Here is a 16,203-nt window from a genome sequence, read left to right as displayed (position 1 = left end):
TATTAGGACTCGAATCTACATACAAACACTTCCTCTACATAACAGGAAGTGGCCATATTAGGAGTTGAATCTACGTATATTATAAATATGAATCATTTTGAATATGATATGCAAATGAACTCCTCCATGCCCCGCCCCCTCCAGCTGGTGGATGTCTGACAACTTGTTGGATGTATGACAACTTGATGGATGTATGACAACTTGATGGGTGTATGACAACTTGATGGATGTATGACAACTTGTTGGATGTATGACAACTTGTTGGATGTCTGACAACTTGATGGATGTATGACAACTTGATGGATGTATGACAACTTGATGGATGTATGACAACTTGATGGGTGTATGACAACTTGATGGATGTATGACAACTTGATGGATGTGTGACAACTTGATGGATGTATGACAACTTGTTGGGTGTATGGCAACTTGATGGATGTGTGACAACTTGATGGATGTATGACAACTTGATGGATGTATGACAACTTGATGGATGTGTGACAACTTGATGGATGTATGACAACTTGATGGATGTATGACAACTTGATGGGTGTATGACAACTTGATGGATGTATGACAACTTGATGGGCGTATGACAACTTGTTGGATGTGTGACAACTTGATGGGTGTATGACAACTTGATGGGTGTGTGACAACTTGATGGGTGTATGACAACTTGATGGATGTATGACAACTTGATGGATGTATGACAACTTGATGGGTGTGTGACAACTTGATGGGTGTATGACAACTTGATGGATGTATGACAACTTGATGGATGTATGACAACTTGATGGGTGTATGACAACTTGATGGATGTATGACAACTTGATGGATGTATGACAACTTGATGGGTGTATGACAACTTGTTGGATGTGTGACAACTTGATGGATGTGTGACAACTTGATGGGTGTATGACAACTTGATGGATGTGTGACAACTTGATGGATGTATGACAACTTGATGGATGTATGACAACTTGATGGGTGTATGACAACTTGATGGGCGTATGACAACTTGTTGGATGTGTGACAACTTGTTGGATGTATGACAACTTGATGGGTGTGTGACAACTTGATGGGTGTATGACAACTTGATGGATGTATGACAACTTGATGGATGTGTGACAACTTGATGGGTGTATGACAACTTGATGGATGTGTGACAACTTGATGGATGTATGACAACTTGATGGATGTATGACAACTTGATGGGTGTATGACAACTTGATGGGCGTATGACAACTTGTTGGATGTGTGACAACTTGTTGGATGTATGACAACTTGATGGGTGTGTGACAACTTGATGGGTGTATGACAACTTGATGGATGTATGACAACTTGATGGATGTATGACAACTTGATGGGTGTGTGACAACTTGATGGGTGTATGACAACTTGATGGGTGTGTGACAACTTGATGGGTGTATGACAACTTGATGGGTGTGTGACAACTTGATGGGTGTATGACAACTTGATGGGCGTATGACAACTTGTTGGATGTATGACAACTTGATGGATGTATGACAACTTGATGGGCGTATGACAACTTGTTGGATGTATGACAACTTGATGGATGTGTGACAACTTGATGGGCGTATGACAACTTGATGGATGTATGACAACTTGATGGGTGTGTGACAACTTGATGGGTGTATGACAACTTGATGGGCGTATGACAACTTGATGGATGTATGACAACTTGATGGATGTATGACAACTTGATGGGTGTGTGACAACTTGATGGGTGTATGACAACTTGTTGGATGTATGACAACTTGATGGATGTATGACAACTTGTTGGATGTATGACAACTTGATGGATGTATGACAACTTGATGGATGTGTGACAACTTGATGGATGTGTGACAACTTGATGGATGTGTGACAACTTGATGGATGTATGACAACTTGATGGATGTATGACAACTTGATGGGTGGGTGACAACTTGATGGGTGTATGACAACTTGATGGGTGTGTGACAACTTGATGGGTGTATGACAACTTGATGGATGTATGACAACTTGATGGATGTATGACAACTTGATGGATGTGTGACAACTTGATGGATGTGTGACAACTTGATGGGTGTGTGACAACTTGATGGGTGTATGACAACTTGATGGATGTATGACAACTTGATGGATGTATGACAACTTGATGGATGTGTGACAACTTGATGGGTGTATGACAACTTGATGGATGTATGACAACTTGATGGATGTATGACAACTTGATGGATGTATGACAACATGATGGATGTGTGACAACTTGATGGATGTGTGACAACTTGATGGATGTGTGACAACTTGATGGATGTATGACAACTTGATGGATGTATGACAACTTGATGGGTGTGTGACAACTTGATGGGTGTATGACAACTTGATGGATGTATGACAACTTGATGGATGTATGACAACTTGATGGATGTGTGACAACTTGATGGATGTGTGACAACTTGATGGATGTGTGACAACTTGATGGGTGTGTGACAACTTGATGGGTGTATGACAACTTGATGGATGTATGACAACTTGATGGATGTATGACAACTTGATGGGTGTGTGACAACTTGATGGGTGTGTGACAACTTGATGGGTGTATGACAACTTGATGGATGTATGACAACTTGATGGATGTGTGACAACTTGATGGATGTGTGACAACTTGATGGATGTGTGACAACTTGATGGATGTGTGACAACTTGATGGATGTATGACAACTTGATGGATGTATGACAACTTGATGGGTGTGTGACAACTTGATGGGTGTATGACAACTTGATGGGTGTGTGACAACTTGATGGGTGTATGACAACTTGATGGGCGTATGACAACTTGTTGGATGTATGACAACTTGATGGATGTATGACAACTTGATGGGCGTATGACAACTTGTTGGATGTATGACAACTTGATGGATGTGTGACAACTTGATGGGCGTATGACAACTTGATGGATGTATGACAACTTGATGGGTGTGTGACAACTTGATGGGTGTATGACAACTTGATGGGCGTATGACAACTTGATGGATGTATGACAACTTGATGGATGTATGACAACTTGATGGGTGTGTGACAACTTGATGGGTGTATGACAACTTGTTGGATGTATGACAACTTGATGGATGTATGACAACTTGTTGGATGTATGACAACTTGTTGGATGTATGACAACTTGATGGATGTGTGACAACTTGATGGATGTGTGACAACTTGATGGATGTATGACAACTTGATGGATGTGTGACAACTTGATGGATGTGTGACAACTTGATGGATGTATGACAACTTGATGGATGTGTGACAACTTGATGGATGTGTGACAACTTGATGGATGTGTGACAACTTGATGGATGTGTGACAACTTGATGGATGTGTGACAACTTGATGGATGTATGACAACTTGATGGATGTGTGACAACTTGATGGATGTGTGACAACTTGATGGATGTATGACAACTTGATGGATGTGTGACAACTTGATGGATGTGTGACAACTTGATGGATGTATGACAACTTGATGGATGTATGACAACTTGATGGATGTATGACAACTTGATGGATGTATGACAACTTGTTGGATATATGACAACTTGATGGGTGTATGACAACTTGATGGATGTGTGACAACTTGATGGATGTATGACAACTTGAAGGATGTATGACAACTTGATGGATGTGTGACAACTTGAAGGATGTGTGACAACTTGATGGGTGTATGACAACTTGAAGGATGTATGACAACTTGATGGGTGTATGACAACTTGATGGATGTGTGACAACTTGATGGATGTATGACAACTTGATGGATGTATGACAACTTGATGGATGTATGACAACTTGATGGATATATGACAACTTGATGGATGTGTGACAACTTAATGGATGTATGACAACTTGATGGATGTTTGACAACTTGATGGGTGTATGACAACTTGTTGGATGTGTGACAACTTGATGGATGTGGGACAACTTGATGGATGTGTGACAACTTGATGGATGTGTGACAACTTGTTGGATGTGTGACAACTTGATGGATGTGTGACAACTTGATGGGTGTATGACAACTTGATGGGTGTACGACAACTTGATGGATGTACGACAACTTGATGGGTGTATGACAACTTGATGGATGTATGACAACTTGATGGATGCATGACAACTTGTTGGCTGTATGACAACTTGATGGGTGTATGACAACTTGATGGGTGTATGACAACTTGATGGATGTATGACAACTTGATGGGTGTATGACAACTTGATGGGTGTATGACAACTTGATGGGTGTATGACAACTTGATGGATGTATGACAACTTGATGGGTGTATGACAACTTGATGGGTGTATGACAACTTGATGGATGTATGACAACTTGATGGGTGTGTGACAACTTGATGGATGTGTGACAACTTGATGGATGTGTGACAACTTGATGGATGTATGACAACTTGATGGATGCATGACAACTTGTTGGCTGTATGACAACTTGATGGGTGTATGACAACTTGATGGGTGTATGACAACTTGATGGATGTATGACAACTTGATGGGTGTATGACAACTTGATGGATGTGTGACAACTTGATGGATGTATGACAACTTGATGGATGTATGACAACTTGATGGATGTGTGACAACTTGATGGATGTGTGACAACTTGATGGATGTGTGACAACTTGATGGATGTGTGACAACTTGATGGATGTATGACAACTTGATGGGTGTATGACAACTTGATGGATGTATGACAACTTGATGGATGTATGACAACTTGATGGATGTATGACAACTTGATGGGTGTATGACAACTTGATGGATGTGTGACAACTTGATGGATGTATGACAACTTGATGGATGTATGACAACTTGATGGATGCATGACAACTTGTTGGATGCATGACAACTTGTTGGCTGTATGACAACTTGATGGGTGTATGACAACTTGATGGGTGTATGACAACTTGATGGATGTATGACAACTTGATGGGTGTATGACAACTTGATGGATGTGTGACAACTTGATGGATGTATGACAACTTGATGGGTGTATGACAACTTGATGGGTGTATGACAACTTGATGGATGTATGACAACTTGATGGGTGTATGACAACTTGATGGGTGTATGACAACTTGATGGATGTATGACAACTTGATGGGTGTATGACAACTTGATGGATGTGTGACAACTTGATGGATGTATGACAACTTGATGGATGTATGACAACTTGATGGATGTATGACAACTTGATGGATGTGTGACAACTTGATGGATGTGTGACAACTTGATGGATGTGTGACAACTTGATGGATGTATGACAACTTGACGGGTGTATGACAACTTGATGGATGTATGACAACTTGATGGATGTATGACAACTTGATGGATGTATGACAACTTGATGGGTGTATGACAACTTGATGGATGTATGACAACTTGATGGATGTATGACAACTTGATGGATGTATGACAACTTGATGGGTGTATGACAACTTGATGGATGTATGACAACTTGATGGATGTATGACAACTTGATGGATGTATGACAACTTGATGGGTGTATGACAACTTGATGGATGTATGACAACTTGATGGATGTATGACAACTTGATGGGTGTATGACAACTTGATGGATGTATGACAACTTGATGGATGTATGACAACTTGATGGGTGTATGACAACTTGATGGGTGTATGACAACTTGATGGATGTATGACAACTTGATGGATGTATGACAACTTGATGGATGTATGACATAAAATATAAAAATACTCTTCAGTACTGGTACTAGTATCAAAATACATTTTAGTACTGGTACTGGTATCAAAATACTCTTTATTGCTGGTACTGGTATCAAAATACTCTTTCGTACAGGTACTGGTATCAAAATACACTTTAGCACTGGTACAGGTATCAAAATACTCTTTAGTACATGTGCTGGTATTAAGATACTCTTCAGTACTAGTACAGGTATCAAAATACTCTTTAGTACTGGTACTGGTATCAAAATACACTTTAGTACTGGTATCAAAATACTCTTACTGGCACTGGTATCAAAATACACTTGAGTACTGGTACTGGTATCAAAATACTCTTTAATATAGGTACTTGTAACAAAATACACTTTAGTATTGGCACTGGTATCAAATCACACTTTAGTACAGGTATCAAAATACTCCTACTGGTAATAGTTTCAAAATACACTTTAGTACTGGTATCAAAATACTCTTACTGATACTGGTATCAAAATACACTTGAGTACCGGTACTGGTATCAAAATACTCTTTAGTACAGGTACTGGTATCAAAATACATTTTAGTACTGGTACTGTTATCAAAATGCACTTGTGTACTGATATTGTTATCACAATACACTTTGGTACTGGTATCAAAATACTCTTACTGGCACTGGTATCAAAATACACTTGAGTACTGGCACTGGTATCAAAATACTATTTAATACAGGTACTGGTATCAAAATACTCTTTAGTACTGATACTGGTATCAAAATACACCTAAGTACCGACACTGGTATCAAAATACACTTTAGTACTGGTATATAAATACACTGTAGTACAAGTATCCCAATACTCTTACTGGTACTGGTATCAAAATACACTTAAGTACTGATATTGGTATCAAAATACTCTTTAATACAGGTACTGGTATCAAAATACACTTTAGCACTGGTACAGGTATCAAAATACTCTTTAGTACAGGTGCTGGTATTAAAATACATTTTAGCACTGGTACTGGTATCAAAATACTCTTTAGTACTGGTACTGGTATCAAAATACACTTTAGTACTGGTATCAAAATACTCTTACTGGCACAGGTATCAAAATACACTTGAGTACTGGTACTGGTATCAAAATACTCTTTAGTACTGGTACTGGTATCAAAATACATTTTAGTACTGGTAATGGTATCAAATCACACTTTAGTACAGGTATCAAAATACTCTTACTGGCAATAGTACCAAAATACAGTTACTGATACTGGTATCAAAATACACTTGAGTACTGGTACTGGTATCAAAATACTCTTTAGTACAGGTACTGGTATCAAAATACATTTTAGTACTGGTAATGGTATCAAAATACTCTTTAGCACAGGTGCTGGTATTAAAATACATTTTAGCACTGGTATTGGTATCAAAATACTCTTTAATATAGGTACTTGTAACAAAATACACTTTAGTATTGGCACTGGTATCAAATCACACTTTAGTACAGGTATCAAAATACTCTTACTGGCAATAGTATCAAAATACACTTTAGTACTGGTATCAAAATACTCTTACTGATACTGGTATCAAAATACACTTGAGTACTGGTACTGGTATCAAAATACACTTTAGTACAGTTACTGGTATCAAAATACATTTTAGTACTGGTACTGTTATCAAAATACACTTGTGTACTGATATTGTTATCACAATACACTTTGGTACTGGTATCAAAGTACACTTTAGTACTGGTTTTAAAATACTCTTACTGGCACTGGTGTCAAAATACACTTGAGTACTGGTATCAAAATACACTTCAGTACTGACACTGGTATCAAAATACACTTTAGTACTGGTATATAAATACACTGTAGTCCTGGTATCCAAATACTCTTACTGGTACTGGTATCAAAATACACTTAAGTACTGATATTGGTATCAAAATACTCTTTAATACAGGTACTGGTATCAAAATACACTTTAGTCTGAAGTGTATTTTCATACCAGTACCTGTACTAAAGTGTTTAGTACTGGTACTGGTAAGAAAATACTATTTCTGGCGCTAATATCAAAATACACTTTGGTACTGGTATCAAAATACGTGTTGGTAATGTAGCGGGACAAGCGGTATGAAATGGATGGAAGTGTGAGTGCGTTGACATGCCCCTCACTTCCGGTATGGAGGTCATGAGGACTTATTGCGTGAAACAAACATAAAGAAGGTGATGGCGGACACGAACACAAACACAAACACGTGTGAGCGTCCACTCTTCCCCCGTGCTGGAGGAACATTCCCACACTTCCTGGCAGCACGATGACGTCATAGTTGATTAAAGGTAAAAGTCTCATTGCTCCTCCTGCCGGGAAGTCACGTGACTCACTCTCTCCCTCCCCGCCTTCCCAGGTGCTGAACTCCGCCCCCTTCTCCCACAATGCACTGCTGCCGTCAGCACGTCTTTCTCACGTCCGACTGTCACACACTGGCTCTTGTCCACTAGGGGGCGAGCGTGGTCACTGCAGCCTGTTCGGCTGTGGCAAGGTCCGTAGAAGAAGACAATGCTACATGCTAACAGGAGCTAACAGGTAACAGTCTGTTCGCGCCATTCTTGGAGGTAATTATTCAAAATTAATACTTTTTTTTAGTAACATTGTTGGTTAGTTCTATGGTTGACTACATTCCTCCATATAATAGATGTAAAATATGTATATATTACTTAACAGAAACCTGGTTTGTCGAATACAATTCTACAGTAGAATTCTAGTCAATAAACCAGGATTCTGTTAAGTTCTTATGAAATGTTTGGTTGAATTTTCTTCTAAACATTTAATAAAGTCGAATACTAATAAGACAACACTTCTCTTTTCTAAAGTAAAAGTGTAGAGCAGATATAGATCATCTACATCAGGGGTGTCCAAACTTTTTCCACAGAGGGCCACACACGGAAGAATTAAATCATGTGGGCCATGTTGATGTTTTTCATTTTCAAACATAACAAAATAGATGTATTTTTTAAAATGTAGTTCACCTTTAGGGGTCCCGGGGACCATAAAGGGTCTCAGTTATTAAAATGTTAAAATAAGTCAAATTTTTATTATATTTTTTTGTTTAAAGGCCTACTGAAAGCCACTACTACTGACCTCGCAGTCTGATAGTTTATATATCAATGATGAAATATTAACATAGCAACACATGCCAATATGACCTTTTTAGTTTACTGAAGTGCAATTTTAAATTTCCCGCAAAGTGTCGTGTTGAAAATGTCGCGGAATGATGACGCGTGCGTTTGACGTCTCGGGTTGTAGCGGACATGTTCTTCCAGCCCGATCCAAGCTAAAAGTAGTCTGCTTTAATCACATAATTACACAGTATTCTGGGCGTCTGTGTTGCTGAATCGTTTGCAATTTGTTCAATTATCAATCAATCAATCAATGTTTATTTATATAGCCCCAAATCACAAAATGTCTCAAAGGACTGCACAAATCATTACGACTACAACATCCTCGGAAGAACCCACAAAAGGGCAAGGAAAACTCACACCCAGTGGGCAGGGAGAATTCACATCCAGTGGGACGCCAGTGACAATGCTGACTATGAGAAACCTTGGAGAGGACCTCAGATGTGGGCAACCCCCCCCTCTAGGGGACCGAAAGCATTGGATGTCGAGCGGGTCTAACATGATACTGTGAAAGTTCAATCCATAGTGGCTCCAACACAGCCGCGGGAGTTCAGTTCAAAGCGGATCCAAGACAGCAGCGAGAGTCCCGTCCACAGGAGACCATCTCAAGCGGTGGCGGATCAGCAGCGTAGAGATGTCCCCAACCGATACACAGGCAAGCGGGCCATCCTGGGTCTCGACTCTGGACAGCCAGTACTTCATCCATGGTCATCGGACCGGACCCCCTCCACAAGGGAGGGGGACATAATGGAGAAGTCAAAGTAGAAAGATGAAGGTGGGAAGCTTTAGCCTTTAGCCACACCCCTCCGACTTTCAGGTACTATAATCTCACTAAAACACTAGTAACACAATGTGTGGCGGGCCAGTAAACAATTAGCTGCGGGCCACACTTTGGACACCCCTGATCTACATTAACTTTATGATTTGTTTCAGTGGCTAGACAGGACTGATTGAAAAAATATGTGTATGTCTTTTTTTTAACCAATTAAGAATTGTTACCAAAATTACAATTGCAATTTAACTGAAAACCCCGACTATTTATTAGTGTTTGAATGACATGTGCTTTGGTTCTCGTAATAAGCAGGCCCATAATTTATATTGCTTGCATAAGTAGTTGAGATCAATTGATTATTGGCACCAATATTTGACATTTTGACCGATCGGTATTGGCATTTTTTTGTTTTTTTTCCCCAACTACAACAGGACTGCACCAACAAATACAATATCTACACATATGATACCAAGAATAATAACTAGACAAGTAGATAGTAGTAGCAAATACTTCTGTCCAGGATGAGAAAAGTTGTTTTTTTGCTGGAGCCCAATTGTCCATTTATTTACTTAATTTAAAAGTAAAAATGACTCTTTGTCCTTAATGTTCCCCAAATATGTTTGGATATATGACAGGGCCTTTATTGGAGTTCTTGTGAGAATTCTTCTCCCTCCTGCAGTTCGTCTCCTCTGCTCACCTGTCCAAACTTACTATGTTAGCTGGGAATTCCAGTTTTTGTCCTTTTTTTCCTGGCTTCTTCCTCCCGTTTTGTTAGTTTTGGCTACTGAGGCGATGGAGTCGCTCGACACGCCTCCATTTGTAACACTGGCAGTGTGGGCTCATTAGAGGAGCGCCACCAGTTTCATGTTCCGTCATTCAATTAAGTAACGTGACAAAGATGGACCACATGAAGACAGGAGAGATTTCTCTTTAAAAAATGCAAACTTTGTGTAAATATCTTGACAGATATGAGATGATTATATCAGTAAAGAAGAGCAGGCAAGAGCTCACACATTCTCATACTTTATGATGTCGGCCATCTTGAAAAATGTCTCAACTATAATCAATGCGAAGGATTGTTGTTTTTAAATGTTGACAATATTTCAGGAGGAAACTTTACAATGTAATAAATCCATTAAGTGTTATAAAAGTGTATAAATGGAGTAGATGAGATTTTGTGGTGTAGAGAAATGTCATATTTTGACCAATTTTCCCGGGAGATGTTGTCAGGCTTGCCCCTGACAGTTTGGTTGTGTTTTAATTTGTCCTCTCTGTGTAGTATTTCCTGTCAGCGCTCTTATTTTGTCCGTTTCCTCTTTGTCTCCCTGAGTGCTGTGTCTCCCCAGCTGTGGCTGATTGGCACCTGGCCACACCTGGCGTCAATCAGCCAGGTGCTATTTAGAGCTGCCTTCCCTTCAAGTCAGTGCTGGATTATTGTCACCCCTACCTGTCATTAATACTTATGGTTGTAGCTGTGTCTGCTCATGTCATGGTTCCTTCGTGTCACAGTAAGTATTTTTGTTTCTAGTCCACAGTTAGCTTTTGTGCTAGTTTTTGTTCATAGCCAAGTTTGTTCTCCGCCTTGTGTGCGCCTTTTGTGTGTACCTTTTTGTTTGTTCTTGTTTTAGTGTTAAATTAAATCATGTTTTCCCGCACAATGCCTGCCGCCATCTCTGCATCTTGGGGTTCATCACAAACTCATTGTGACGGATGTTCTATATTTAGAAATAACATGATGATGTTCCTCTTAGACAGACCTAATAAAGGTGTTTGATGATCAATTAAACACAACAGCAAACATTATGTCACTACTGGTCACACCTTTCCTAAAAAAATAATGTTAAAAAACAACTTGTCCAGATGTTTACTAACATATAATATTAATCTTTAATAACTTTTACTCCAAATGAATATAGCACTTATCGGCCTCCTTGACTACTAATAATCGGTATCAGTATCAGCTCTGAAAAAACCTGACCACTCCTAAATCACAGCCGTTCTCCTCCTCCTCGTCACATTAGTGTTGTCTCTCCCAGATATTGCCACGGTGTAATGAAATAAATATCAAATCAAGCTAATTCTGATGCTAAATCCATCTTCATTTCTCATAATTGTTTCTTGAGATTCCTAGTTTTCAATCATATTTTAAACACAACATCCAACGTTATGTCACTACTGGTCACATCTTTACTAAAACATAATGTTAAAAAATGTCCAGATGTTTACCGACATATAATATTCATCTCTACATGACTTTTACTGTTAATGAATATTACCTTCAAATATCGCTTGTTGGTCTCCTTGACTACTCGTAATCGATATCAGTATTGGACCTGAAAAAAACATATCAGTCTCTAGTAAGCATTAACACAAACATGTACAAAGTATATCAATTCTGAAGATCAATTTCAGTGACAATTTAAGATTGCTTTAATTTAATATTTTCTAGTATTTATAAAACATGCACTTATATCAACGTGCAGAACATTTGTCCCAAGAAGCTCCAGAAAAGAGCAAATGGAAGTGAACAAAAACACGAGGGTGGTGAAAGTGATGATAATTCTGTGTTTTAGTTCTTCACACAAAAACACAAATTTCTACTCCATAAATACATAAATCATAGAGTGACTCATAAGTTCCATAAACACCAGCGTAATACGACATCCCGCCCTAAAACACTTCATTTATGGGCTGGTTTAGGAGTTACTACACTGATTTATACGTGTTATTATTGTGAAGGAACATTTCCATTACTGATACCACACACCCTTCTGACACTTCATCGAGCCCATTTTGCTAGCAACGATAGCAGTTAGCATGCTAGCAAGATTGCGGCAGGTGACAAAAAACACTTCCTACTTCAACATGAGCCACCAATCCAGAGTGAGAATGTTACTGCAACTTTGATTTTAGGGTGAATTCACAAATCTTCAGGACGGTTATACCTGCAAAAGTAGCTGGAGAAAAGCTAGCAGGCTAGTGTTAGACAGGTAGAAAACAAAGATGCTAAACTGACAGTTGACAGGTAGAAAACAAAGATGCTAAACTGACAGTTGACAGGTAGAAAACAAAGATGCTAAACTGACAGTTGACGGGTAGAAAACAAAGATGTTAAACTGACAGTTGACAGGTAGAAAACAAAGATCCTAAACTGACAGTCGACAGGTAAAAACAAAGATGCTAAACTGACAGTCGACGGGTAGAAAACAAAGATGCTAAACTGACAGTTGACAGGTAGAAAACAAAGATCCTAAACTGACAGTCGACAGGTAAAAACAAAGATGCTAAACTGACAGTTGACGGGTAGAAAACAAAGATGTTAAACTGACAGTTGACAGGTAGAACACAAAGATGCTAAACTGACAGTTGACAGGTAGAAAACAAAGATGCTAAACTGACAGTTGACAGGTAGAAAACAAAGATGCTAAACTGACAGTTGACAGGTAGAAAACAAAGATGCTAAACTGACAGTTGACAGGTAGAAAACAAAGATGCTAAACCGACAGTTGACAGGTAGAAAACAAAGATGCTAAACTGACAGTTGACAGGTAGAAAACAAAGATGCTAAAGTGACAGTCGACAGGTAAAAAACCAAGATGCTAAATTGACAGTCGACAGGTAGAAAACAAAGATGCTAAACCGACAGTTGACAGGTAGAAAACAAAGATGCTAAACTGACAGTTGACAGGTAGAGAACAAAGATGGTGTTCAGCATTTTCCTGCTCAAATGAGCGGACTGTTGAAAATAGGAATCGGGGGATTACTTTTCACAAGTAAGATTTAAAATTAACGTACTATTGGTTGTATTTTGTGAAAAGAATATTAGCACAGAGTTGAGAAGGAGCAAACATATTGAATAGTACTGAAATGGTAGCTGCTGGCAAACAAGAGTATGACCATAATAGAATTGCTTGTCAATGAAATTAATCAATGTTAAAAATTTGATACAGAAACATAGATATCTGAAAACAGTTATCCTATGTATGCATCATAGTGTTGCTAGCCAAAGCTAATTTACAACAGTTGTCCCCAACAACAACACACATCTAACATTGATTGAAAATTTTATTCCAAACCTCGTTTCCATATGAGTTGGGAAATTGTGTTAGATGTAAATAAAAACAGAATACAATGATTTGCAAATCCTTTTCAACCCATATTCAGTTGAATATGCTACAAAGACAACATATTTGATGTTCAAACTAATTTTTTGGGGGGCAAATAATAATCAACTTAGAATTTCATGGCTGCTACACGTGCCAAAGTAGTTGGGAAAGGGCATGTTCACCACTGTGTTACATCACCTTTTCTTTTAACAACACTCAATAAACGTTTGGGAACTGAGGAAACTAATTGTTGAAGCTTTGAAAGTGGAATTCTTTCCCATTCTTGTTTTATGTAGAGCTTCAGTCCTTCAACAGTCCGGGGTCTCCGCTGTCGTATTTTAGGCTTCATAATGCGCCACACATTTTCAATGGGAGACAGGTCTAGACTACAGGGAAGCCGGTCTAGTACCCGCACTCTTTTACTATGAAGCCACGCTGTTGTAACAAGTGACTTGGCATTGTCTTGCTGAAATAAGCAGGGGCGTCCCTGATAACGTTGCTTGGATGGCAACATATGTTGCTCCAAAACCTGTATGGACCTTTCAGCATTAATGGTGCCTTCACAGATGTGTAAGTTACCCATGCCTTGGGCACTAATGCACCCCCATACCATCACAGATGCTGCCTTTTCAACTTTGTACCTAGAACATTCCTGATGGTTCTTTTCCTCTTTGGTCCGGTGGACACAACGTTCACCGTTTCCAAAAAACATTTTGAAATGTGGACTCGTCAGACCGCAAAACACTTTTCCACTTTGCATCAGTCCATCTTAGCTGAGCTCAAGCCCAGCTAAGCCGGCGGCGTTTCTGGGTGTTGTTGATAAATGGCTTTGGCTTTGCATAGTAGTATTAACTTGCACTTACAGATGTAGTTACTGACAGTGGTTTTCTGAAGTGTTCCTGAGCCCATGTGGTGATATCCTTTACACACTGTCGCTTTTTGATGCAGTACCGCCGGAGGGATCAAAGTTCCGTTATACCATCGCTTACGTGCAGTAATTTCTCCAGATTCTCTGAACCTTTTGATGGTATTACGGACCGCAGATGGTGAAATCCCTAAATGTCTTGCAATTGCACTTTGAGAAAGGTTGTTCTTAAACTGTTTGATAATTTGCTCACGATTTGTTCACAAAGTGGTTTCACAATCCTTGTTTGTGAAAGATTGAGCATTTCATGGAAGCTGCTTTTATACCCAATAATGGCACCCACCTGTTCCCAATTAGCCTGCACACCTGTGGGATTTTCCAAATAAGTGTTTGATGAGCATTCCTCAACTTTATCAGTATTTATTGCCACCTTTCCCAACTTCTTTGTCACATGTTGCTGGCATCAAATTGTAAAGTTAAAGATTATTTGGGGGGAAAAAAGTGTTATCAGTTTGAACATCAAATATGTTGTCTTTGTAGCATATTCAACTGAATATGGGTTGAAAATGATTTGCAAATTATTGTATTCTGTTTATATTTACATCTAACACAATTTCCCAACTCATATGGAAACAGGTTTTGTAGTAGATTGCACAATTGACCACTAAATGGTAACACCCCAATACGTTTTTCAACTTGTTTAAGTCCTCGTTAATCAATTCATCATCATTAAACATAGGAAAATAAAAAGAATAAGACAAAGAGGAGTCGATAATTTTGATAATAGTAATAATAAAAAGTGCAGACTAGATAAAAGCCAATAACAATAATAATAATAACAGACAAAGTGCAGACTTGGTAAAAACTTATCCATCCATCCTTTCATCCATTTTCTAACACTTGTCCCTTTTGGGGTCGCGGGGGTCACTCCATTGCGATGAGGGGCGACTTGTCCAGGGTGTACGCCGCCTTCCGCCCAATTGTAGCTGAGATAGATAAAAAACAATTAGTAAAAACTAAACATGGGAACACGATTGTTGCTCAAGCAGCCACCATTTTGTGTGTTTTTTCAAAAGTGACAAGTGCAGGTATATTTTTTCAAGTGTTGTAGGTTTGCAGGTGGGGGCGTGGTCTGTGACACCTCATGTATCACTCCTGCTCGCATTCCTACAATCAACGCCTGTTTTTATCCAAAATGTTGATGTTGAACAACATCAACACAATATTTCAACTACATGCTTTTACTCTTTTTATTCATTTCCATTTGTACACACACACACACACAAACTATGAATATTCTGTACTTCCGCTTCGTCCCACATGGGATAAAAACCAAATTGAATGTCGTGATGAGGTGATATGTGTTGCTATGCCAGTCCTGGAGCGGACTAAGACAGTCTCGGCTGGAAGGACTGGACGTGTGTGACATGTTGGCGTGCAGAATGCAACATCAGCACTTACTAGAAAAGTCTTTGGTCAGGTCCATCGTCACCTCCCTGCCAAAAGTCAAGTGTACACCTGCGGCCGGCCAGCACTAAATCATGGCG

At 39.1% G+C, this 16,203-nt stretch overlaps 1 long non-coding RNA gene across 2 annotated transcripts in view; it reads left to right on the top strand.

The window, feature by feature from the left end:
* Positions 1-8,193: 8,193 nt before the first annotated feature.
* LOC133543121 (uncharacterized) overlaps positions 8,194-16,203 on the top strand; it is a 30,995-nt gene continuing 22,985 nt past the window's right edge. The window contains exon 1 of one of the 2 annotated variants that reach the window (XR_009804314.1): positions 8,194-8,320. This is a non-coding gene — a long non-coding RNA (uncharacterized LOC133543121). Of the gene's footprint in view, positions 8,350-16,203 lie in introns of both variants that reach the window. The other variant, XR_009804315.1, reaches the window with a different exon arrangement.

Source organism: Nerophis ophidion, linkage group LG25 (genome assembly GCF_033978795.1).
Source record: "Nerophis ophidion isolate RoL-2023_Sa linkage group LG25, RoL_Noph_v1.0, whole genome shotgun sequence".
In the NCBI taxonomy this organism is placed as follows: Eukaryota; Metazoa; Chordata; class Actinopteri; order Syngnathiformes; family Syngnathidae; genus Nerophis; species Nerophis ophidion.
Note: the sequence above shows the minus strand (reverse complement) of the source record. Positions and strands in the feature narration are given on the sequence as shown.